General features: G+C 38.3%; 1 long non-coding RNA gene across 1 annotated transcript; it reads left to right on the forward strand.

The window, feature by feature from the left end:
* The first annotated feature begins 627 nt into the window (after positions 1–627).
* On the forward strand, positions 628–10,945 carry LOC113077139 (uncharacterized). Its single transcript, XR_003281258.1, has 3 exons — positions 628–722; positions 1,015–1,066; positions 8,022–10,945. It is a non-coding gene; the product is annotated as an uncharacterized LOC113077139 (long non-coding RNA).
* The last annotated feature ends 268 nt before the right edge of the window (positions 10,946–11,213 follow it).

Here is an 11,213-nt window from a genome sequence, read left to right on the forward strand (position 1 = left end):
GACCCGAGTTTGGAGTATGTAGCTTGAACGGTCTAGGAGGAGTTAGTGCCCAAAAATTTTGCGGACAGAAAAATAATAATAAGAAGAAGAAGTTTAAATAGGATTTCAGTAAGTTGGCTTTCTCAAGCCAACTTAATAATAAGTTTAAATAGGATTTCAGTAAGTTGGCTTTCTCAAGCCAACTTAATAAAGGTGACTTGACTAGTACACAGCGTCTAATGCTCACTTACATTTAAGGACAACGAATTTACCTAGTAACAACATCTATTAATATAATAATCATAATATATATTTAATAATAATAATAATAATTATATATATATATATATATATATATATATATATATATATATATATATATATATATATATATATATATATATATATATATTATTATTATTATTATTATTATTATTATTATTATTATTATTATTATAAAAAAAATAATATTATAAAAACAAATAAAAACATCAAATGTGTTAAAATTAGTTTTCATGTTTACTCCACTCACTGGAACAGTTTGTCACAGGAGCTGAATATTACATAACAGATCCCGTTGTTCTATATCTTGATTGGATGGCTCAGACTTTTCGCTCCGCATTATTTGCATAAAGAGAACGTGGACTTTCCCTTATTTGCCCAGGACAGAATGTTTCCTGAACAAACCGAAAGCAGGTGTGCCGCTGTTTACAGCTTTACAGGAAGAGACAGGCTCAGAACAGGTAAGGAACAGAAAGAAACATGTATGCTTATATTTAAACTTAAAACATTTAATCTCTTTAAACGTTTTGTTGTTGTTGTTACTGCTGCATGGAACTTTAGATTAGGCTGTATTTTTGCTATCTTTGATGAGTGGGAATGTTTCGTAAAGAAAGGTGAACGGCCTCACAAAAGGCCTCATATGTTATCTACTTCGTCTTTTTCTTCTTCTTCGTCTTCTTCTTCTTAAAACACCTTGTTGTTTTCTCTCTTAACTTCCTGAGGTATTGAGTTATTTTGTGTTATTTCCATCAGATATCGCAATTTGAATCTGGGAATACAGGAAAAGCGATGGAATCATTTCCAGGTAAAGAAAATGTTCCAGGTTTGGGGAATTTATGGTTAAAGTGGGCTCAATTTTACAATTGAAAAACATACATTTTGGTTTGGGGAGCAATAATACCTGCATGTAGTGTTCCTCAACTGATTTTGCTTTTATTCAGTTGTCGCATTTACATTGGAGCCAGGTGCCACCCCAATAATAACTATGCTACAATATTATTTTCTTTGTTGAATCATACTTTGTTGAATCGTACTGAAGCGAACTCAAGGATGCGACGCGTCTGGTCTGGTGTTCCACATCGGGCTAATTCCAGCCTCTCGTGTGCGCGCTCTCGCGATACAGGTTCATTTTCTACGGAGTAAAAAAAGTCGCAGAGCAGAGAGGACACAGACAACGAGTTGACGGCCACAACAGAGTAGAAAACACAGTCTCTGCATTCAAATTAAAAATGTATTAAGAATTTAGTAGCCTGACGGATCATGCGCACTCCCGCTGTGCCTCAAGTTCAAGCAAAGCAGGAGTGCATTTTTATTAGCATGAACATCAGATCCAGGCTGAAACATACACGACAGCTTACTGAATGTATAGTGTCATGTAATCACTCGAGCAGTGTTTCAACCAAGGGAAGACACGCAGAAATGTCTTTATCATAACTTTTGATCAATTTAAATTAAAACGTCCATGTTAAATAAAAGTATTAATTTATAATTAAAAATGTATGATTAAATACATACATACATACATACATACATATATATATATATATATATATATATATATATATATATATATATATATATATATATATATATATATATATATATATATATATATAATAAAAATACTGACTCCAAGCTTTTAAATGCTATGGTGAATCATGTTACAAAAGCTCAGATAAATCCTGATCTTTGGATCTCTTTATTCATTAAAAGAATAGTGAAAAAAATAAATAAATAAATAAAAAAACAAATCAGCTTTGAAATCACAGGATTAAATTACATTTTAATATATATTCAAATACAATGCAGTTATTTGAAGTTGTAAAAATAGACCAGTTTCAAATTATTACTGCTTTTATTGTATTTTGGATCAAATAAATGCAGGCTTGGTGAGCAGAAGAATAATCTTTAAAAAAACATAAAAAATGTACTATTCAAAACTTTTGCTGATGGTGTACTTAATCGTAGGCTTGTTAATTAATCCTGATTAATTCTCACTCCAGGCTGAACTCAAAAGCTGGCAGCCCTGTTTGAAGTAATTTGAAGTTTTATGCTCCCTTAACAACATTTACAGAATTCACTGTAGTCTACAAGTTAATTATAGATATTTTGCTCCAACTACTGGTTAATGATATAAAATATATTCCAAATAATAATGATTGCAACTATTAAACCGGTTGAGAAAAGTACAGAAGAATTAAACACATTTGATCAAAGGTAGAATAATCCATTGTTGTTCATTGTGCAAGAAACGAAAGGCAATATAAATATACACACACACACACACACACACACACACACATACATACATACATACATACATACATACATATATATATATATATATATATATATATATATATATATATATATATATATATATATATATATAATGTACGTGTGTGTGTGTGTGTGTATTTGTAAATAAATCAAATCAAAGCCAATTAATACAGTCATTTAATACACTGTATTTAATGGCTTTGATTTAAATTATGCTTATTGAATTAATATATTTACACTACAGTTTATAGGAAGATAAGAAAAACATTCTTGCGACAGTTGCTGCTGGGCCATACTGACTGGATATAATAACTCAGCAGCTGTGTATGTCCTGATGGCTTCTGAGCTTTGATGGACTTGCCCGCATTCCATCCGCATCCGGTGTAATATATCAACATCTGAATGAGTGTCAATGTCTTTGCCCTCACCCTTGACTGGGCTTTGTAATAGGATGTCGTCCAATACCAAAGTTTTGCCTGGTGCAATATTTTATAGTCGGTTTGAATCTCTCATGCATTTAAAAATGCAACAGAAGAATGAAAAGATACCTGAAGTGTGAAATTAAAACTGCCAGTAGGTGGCAATAAGTCACTCTTAATAAGTGAGTTGTTACGATTGAACCGAATCATTTAACGGTTCATTCGGGAACAAAACAGCGTCCTGTTGTTCAGAGACATAAAACGGCGCTGTGGGTGTTTTTGTAACAATTTTTTTGTTGGAGAAAAATAGAGCAAATACAGGAAATATGGTGTCTAAAACGTAATCTCTTAATATTTTAACTACTTGTTTATTTAACTGCTGTATAAATCCAATATATCATTCGTAATCATGCTTGCTTTTGGAGAAAAAAAAAACGTCCCTCTTCATGTGATATTAACTACATGAAATTATATAAATAATGTTCTTCCACCTATTTTAAATTATGTGATAATTCTAAACGCATTTTAATAGATTGATTAATGCATGCAGTGAAAGAACGCACTCTAAATGCGCGAACGTACACTAGTCTAACCTAGTGCTTTTCGTGATATAGGCAACTCCTAATATCAAATCGCACATCATTAAAACTACAATTACAATATTATCACAGACTATACATATTTCACAACCCTGTTTAGATTTTTATAATGTATTGTCTTCTTATCAATCTACCAGGTCACATTTAAAGCTCTGCATGTTTGCAGGGTAAAAACATGGGTCGATTTTCGCATTGTTCTGAACTCTGAACAAAACAACAGTTGTATTGTAAATGCTCATTAATTCTCTGCCAGCAGGTGGAGCGTTTGGTAGAAATATAACCGTTTCCCCAATAATGACAGAACACAAAGCAGCAGCACATGACTTTGAATGTGCAGCACTCAAGTTTATTCAATGAAATCATAACTTTAGGCTTTTGAAGTTTAATCATCTAATTCAGCCATATCGCAATTCTGGTCTTTCCGTCCCAAAATTTAAGACCTCTTGAAATCATACTTAAGATTTCTTGTAAAATTTTAAGACTTTTCAAGGACTTTAATTTGATACAACTACATTTAAGACTTTTGAAGACCCTGTGGAAACCCTGATTAGCACTGTTTTGGTTGGATTGTTTGAATGCATTTGCTTCCTGGATCACTGGACTGAAAACTTTCCCAGGACAGCTTAAAATGATCTATTCACAAGCCAAGCAGAGAAGCAAAATTCTTGCAAATGCAAGTTTATATCTCCTATTTCGAAACTGAATTTAACTCAGCAATTGTGAGTTTTTCAATTATGAGGGGAAAAAAGTCTGGATTATATATAAACTCATGGTTCTGAGTCAAGGGAGAAAAAAAAAGGATTGACGAGTTCTGATCAGAACTATGAAATATAAACTTGGAATTGTGAGAAAAATTTAAGAATTAAAAAAATTATCTTTATTTTATTCCATGGCTCTCATTTTCTGCGACCAGATAGGTTCCACCCACAAAAAATGTATCACCATTTGCAAACACCTGAATTGGTCTATAAATACTACATTAATATGCAAGCTGAAAAAAAGAGTTGACGGCTGCAATGTGAGTGTTTTGCTTCACTCTCAGAAGGCTCTCTTTGAGGAGGGAGCTTTCACTGGCATTTCTCATGGTGCCAGCCCCGCTTTCGCCAAGGCGGAGCGTTGGGTGTGCTCGCGGGTTTCGCTTTCAGATCCGCTGGAAGGAATGTAGACGGGCAAGTCCCTATCTTCTTCCTTAACCACCAGATCCGGCGCCCACTCTCGGGGTTTGGAAGCCCGCGTTTGCGGTACTTTCTCACCGGTGAGATGGCGCAATGCACTGCCTGTCTTTCTCTGAGGAGATTGATGTGGAAGGCGTAGCTGAGCTCGCCAGTTGCACAAGCACCAGTTGCACAAACATCAGTTACACAAGTATATTATGCCTTGTATTATAATAAGCAGCATAAATTAGGATTGGAGCTTGCGCAGTCGGCCCTTGGGGGGCTGATTTTGCTTTTCACGCTGTTAATCGCTCCGCTCTTGCTGGGCACGCTCCGAGGAGTGTGTACGTGCATGCAATTTGCTGAGGCACGGCGCGAACGCGATAGCGGGAATCACACTTGGTGAATGGATTGGAGACGGCTCATCCAATCTCCACACATGTTCACTAGATCAGGAGATCAGGAGATCATTCTGCCAACCCTGCCAGTGTTCCAGGTTGCAGCAATCTCCGGCGAGAGCTTTACTCAGTTACAGCCAGGAAAAAGGCTGAGGCTCGCTACCTCTATGGAGGTCTCTAGTGCAGCTAGTACGGTCGTCCCCTGCTGGTCCGCTGCTTCAGGGCACCGAGCTAGTGGCTCTCAGTTCTGGTGGGCCCTAAGCAGGCTCTGGTAATGGAACAGAAGTAGACTCTCTCTGAGGATGGAGGCCATCAAGGTGGTCCCTCCTTGGGTTGCAGAGTCCAGGTCCTACAGCTGGTACTTCACTTTTCCGAGGAAGGATGAGGTGTTGTGTCCTGTTTTAGATCTGTGCTTTTTGAAGTGCTCAGTCAGGGGACTGAAGATCAGCACGCTTGGACTGGTGTGTCACAATCATAATTATGCACTTATCTCCATCCTTCTTCATTGGAAGTTCCTAAAGTTTGCTTTTGGGGGTAAAGCCTACCAATATGGATCTTCCACTGGCCTTGCATTCTCACCCCACACTTTCATGACTCATGTCCACATTGACGATTGGTTGATATTAGCTCAATCAGAGCAGACGATAGTTCGGCATCTAGGTTTCATTCTCGCTCACATGAGAGAGCTGGGGTTAAGACTTAACACCAAGAAAAGTGTGCTTTCTCCAGTACAAAGAACCACTTATCTGGGTGTGGTTTGGGATTCGACCAAATCCCGGACCCACTTTATATTAAGTGGCCTTAACTACTATGTAGTTACATTTTAATTATTAATTTGGTACAATGCACTTATTGCGTACATACATGTTTTTACATTGTACTTATATTTGAAAAATATCTGCACATAATTACATCTGTAATTAATTTCTGTAATTACGTGTATAATTACAGGTTGACCCATCCCTTACACCTTAACACACCCTTAAACTTACCCATACCACCAAATCTGTCCCTAACCTAGCCTGTTTCCCACCTTAATAGCAGCAAAAAAAGTTGCAATACAATATGAACACAATAAGTACATTGTATTTATTTTTTGATGTAAGTACATAGTAGTTAAGGCCACTTAATATAAAGTGGGACCCAAATCCCAGAGGGCACGTATGTCACCTGCTCGGATCAAGTCGATCCTCAATGCAGTCGCGAGAGTGAGAGAAGGATGACCACTCACTGTCAAGCAGTCTCTGAGATTGCTGGGTCTGATGGCAGCTGTGTCCAACGTGAATACTATTGGCCTGCTGTACATGAGACCCCTACAGTGGTGGCTCAAGACCAAGGGGTTCTCTCTGAGGGGAAACCCATTTGACATGCTAAAGGTCACGCGGCGGTGCCTACGTGCCTTTAGAAATGTGGAGAAAACCTTGGTTCTTGTCTCAGGGCTTGGTGCTGGGAGCTCCTTGTCATTGCGTAATGCTAGCGACAGACACATCCCTCACCGGCTGGGGTTCGGTCATGAGTGGCCACCCCACCCTGGGTCTGTGGAGTGGCCGCCATCCGAAATGGCATTTCATCTTTTTGACGGCACTCCATGGGAGGTTCCCGTCAGGAGAGATCTCCTCTCTCATTCGGAGGGTGTGCCCCCGCCTGAAGCTTAGAGGCTGTAGGTGTGGTCTCTGAGGTGTCAACTCTTAGCTTCCGGTCTCTTAACCAAGGTTGTTGAGACTGTTTGCCAATCCAGAGCTCCCTCAATGAGGAAACTGATGCCTTGAAGTGGAGGCTTTTCACTTCTTGGTGTGGAGACCGCCACCTCGTCCAAGTTAACTGCCCGGTTGGTACAGTGCTGGAGTTCCTGCAGGCTCTCCGCAGGGTTGACCCACTCCACCCTGAAGGTCTATGTGGCAGTCATGGTGGCCTTACCGCACCCCTCTCGGTGGCCAGTCAGTCCTCCATGGTGCGCTGAGTCAGAAGAAGCTTGTGCTAAACGGTGATCAAGATGCTATCCTAAGACTCGAGTCCTTTGATCTCCCCTCTCCTGGGGTCTAGACTCACTCCTTCTGAAGTTTGGCCATTGGACGGATTGTCCCCGATTAATGTCAGTCTCCTTCCAAAAGAGGACACAACTAGAAATCAGTGGTTAAGTTTTATTTACAACACTGTTCCAGAACAGTTCAACCCAAATATTTGAGTGTGTGCACTACTTTTTATGGAAGAATGTTTCCTGGGAGAGTAGCCTACAATGTTGTTTGTGTTACTATGAAGTGTAGCGACTCCAACTTTGCAAGGATAGCCTAGATTCTGACTCACAGTCTGTAAGAACGTGTTCATATTTTAAAAATTTGCCATCGATTCAAACACAAGTTTTGAGCAGTGTAGAGTAGAACTTGTTGTTTCTTCAATCACAAATGCAGACATATTTTTTATTTTTTTATGCTGCGGTATACGCAACACAATTCGTAAAAAGACCGTATAAGTTATTACAATCAGTAATTATGTCCCCACTGCATGCAACAAATGCCTTGTCATTGCACCGGGACACTGCGTCACAGTATTGTAAGGTATGGTAATTTCTATCACACGCTTGAGGTATTCAGCTGATCACAGTGCACTGGATAGCTGGCCAATCAGCATACACCTCGCTTTTCAGACAGATTTTCAGACCAGCTTTTTAAAAATTGCAGCGTTTCAGAAAGGTGGGGCATAGCATACTGTACAGTAATGTACTGTATGTGGAAATGTTTTTCACCTTAAACCGCATAAACCCATCGCATTAAACCAAATACACAAAATAATGTTATATTAAGCAACATCATATGACCCCTTTGACTGAATCAATCTAACGGTATAGACATCATTATTGTTTGTCCATAATGCACCAACCACAAACCTCTCTCTCTTGTTTTGTTTTCTCAGACTGCTGTCCACATCGTAGTATGCCTGTAGAGACTGATGAGTCTATGACATTGTCCTCTCTCAATCTGGTCTGGCCTGTGTGCCAGCAGTGCCAAACACACACCCTTAAAGACAGAAGAAAAAATGATATATTCAGCCAAAAGATGTGTGTTCCTGATGTAAGTAGATTGGATTACCTAGAGGGTTGCCATGGGTATACTCCTAAAGATTTAAGGGGCAGTCACCTCACCAAACTTTCCATAAGTGATTCCCAACACAGAGAGAGCCCTGTTGGCTTGCCCAGTCTCTACTTGCCTCAGAGTTCAGGAAGACACCTTCAGAGAGACTGTAGAGCCCACATTGAAGATCTGAGCGAAGGTATTTCAGGCATCAGACTTGAAAATTGCTGCATTTCCCCTGACATATATCCACAGAACCCTGTGAGTGAGGATGAGGAGAGTCTAGAAAGGCCTAGTCCTCTTCGCTCTGACCTGGGAGAGAATTCCTGCAGATATTCTCCAGCAAAACAGCCAGGATTTTACGGTATGGTTATTATTAGTATGATTAAAAGGGTTGTGATATGAGGATACAAAGTTTATTTGATCTTTTGAAATAAAAATAGCAGTTACGTTTTAGACCTCAAAATTTCTCCCTAGCTCCATAAATAGCAGAAGAAACCATGAAGCTATTATTATTATTATTATTTTATTTTTTTGTCACACTGTGGTATACACCTCTACATCAACACATTAATGCCTAGTTTACCTTACCCACTTCCGTAGCCCTTCTGCAAGTTGTCTGTGTTGTTACATTGACAGTCCCACTTAAATTACAATATCCCCCCCATTTCATTAGAAATAAATCTCAGCATATATTAGGCCTAGATTAAATAATATATGTACTGTGCTGAATAGATTTCCGTATTAAAATATGCATTAAACTGAACTGAAAGTACTAAAATCTTAATGGTAACTGGAGGTGTAATACATGCAGGGGTCTGTTCTGATTCAAACTGATTGCATTAGTATTAGCCTGTATAACCTATGCAACACATACATGTAGTGGGGTATTCTGCATAATCGATTGCACAATGTTGACTTTCATCAGTGGTTGGCATACAGTACATGCAACCAGTGAGAATGCATTTCTGTCAGTGCTCATCCACACAGCAACACAACAAGTTTCTTTTGATAAGTCATTAGTGATGTACCAAAACTTGGCAGAAATCAGAAACATTACTTTTAAGACATCTGATATCATAAATTTTGACATGGGTGAAGTTGCATGTGCTGTATGCACAGAAAAAAATAAACCAGGTGTAATCTGAGTCAATGATGTTATGGAGCTTGTGTTAATGAGACACACTGAGTGTAAACCACACAAACATAATAAATAAATTCTGAGCTATATTCGTCCTCAATAATGTCTGTTTTGGAGTCTTGAATTATGGCTGTGACACACCAAGCCATCAGTAAGAATCTGTTAGCATAGTTTTTGCAGTGTGTTTTTCGACATCAGCACTAGTTGATTCTTGTCAGTTGGGTGACTAAACATGTTGTATTCTAAAACTTAAGCCTGCATTACGACGGTCGCTGTGATTTTGCCAAGATGTTTTGTTGGTCCTGGATCAACATTACTGTTCAAGAATACAGACACAATCCCTACCCCAAAACCTAACCCTACCCATAATTTATTTCTAAAATCAGTGTGAAATGATAGCTGATTAACAAGGGTGTAGAAGCACCTTACCTCGATCATAAGCCTAAAACAGATATTTTCTGTAAAGTTATCCCTAAATTCTGATTGGTTGATTGTGTGGTGTTTTCACACTTTAAAAGAACATACTCCACACAATGTACAACTCACATTCTCAACTTTATTCTTCTTCATCCCATTACTAAACAAAATTCCTCACTAGAGCCCCTAGTGGTGCAGTTCCACATTAATGTTTTATATTTAGCAATTATCAAATATTGTATGCTTCTCAACACAGCATTTCCCCCGTTACTCAAACAGAATTACTACTCTTTTATAATTGTTACCTTATTCAAGTCTTTACTCAAACATCAACTTATCTCAAATAAGCATACTCAAATGACCTCTTATGCATTCAAGCAACAGTTTATTTCAGTGGAGCATAATGAAAGATTCTAGCACACTTTTTTTCCTTTTAACATTACACAGAATAACATTCATCAAACATTTCAGGATTCAGTGTATATTCACATTATTATTATTATTTAAATAGGGCAGTGATCTGCCTACACCCTTTACATATCTTCTTGGTCTGACTTATTTCTTTCTCTTCAGACAAATTACTCCAACACATAGTCTTTAGACCACAAAGGTGGGCATCTCTATCAAGCCCCTATCTGAAGTCAACTCTAAATTCCATCTTTTCCCATCACTTAAGATGAAAAATTTGGACCTGTTTGTTGTTTTACTGCCAACGGATCAGTAAAATGGGCTTCTCCTTTTTTCACATGAAAAGGCTCTGTCACTCTCACCTTATTTCCAACCACAACATTGAGAAATGTAGATCCTCTTTTACGATCTGTGTATTGTTTTCTTTTGTTTAATTGTGTCACACGAGCTCTGACCTGAGCAAATTAATCAGGGGTATCCACAGGCAGAAGAACATTCAAATTTGTTCTCATAGGTCGGCCTCTCAAGACCAGAAAAGAGGGCTCACCCATTGCAGCATGGGGTGTTGTTAGCTCTTCAGCATGGTCAGGACTGCAGATTTCCAGGGCTAATGCACCACTTCAGCTGCTTGAAGACACTCTTTAAGCACCCTGTTGAACCATTTGATGGCCCCATTTTCCTGAGTGTGATAAACACAGGCCTTTATGTGCTATATTCCCTGTGTTTTCACGAAATCAGCAAATGCAGACGAAGTGAACTACATGCAGTGTTGGGCAAGCTACTTGGAAAATGTAGTGAGCTAAGCTACCAGTTACTCTACAGTAAATGAAGCTTCACTACACTGAAGCTACCCCCCTGCGAAATGTAGCAAGCTAAGCTACATCACCAGTAGCTTGCTACATCTAAGCTACTTTTAAAATTAAATTTTAATGTTGAACATGTTTTATTACAAGTCAATGCTATTTCAGTACTTAAAACTGTCAGTCAAACAGATAGGCAGGTGTAATTTTTTAGTTTAATAGTTTTTTGTGTTCCTTATCAATTTGGCTACAAAAACAATCAAAATAC

Source organism: Carassius auratus, unplaced genomic scaffold (genome assembly GCF_003368295.1).
Source record: "Carassius auratus strain Wakin unplaced genomic scaffold, ASM336829v1 scaf_tig00021678, whole genome shotgun sequence".
NCBI lineage: Eukaryota > Metazoa > Chordata > Actinopteri > Cypriniformes > Cyprinidae > Carassius > Carassius auratus.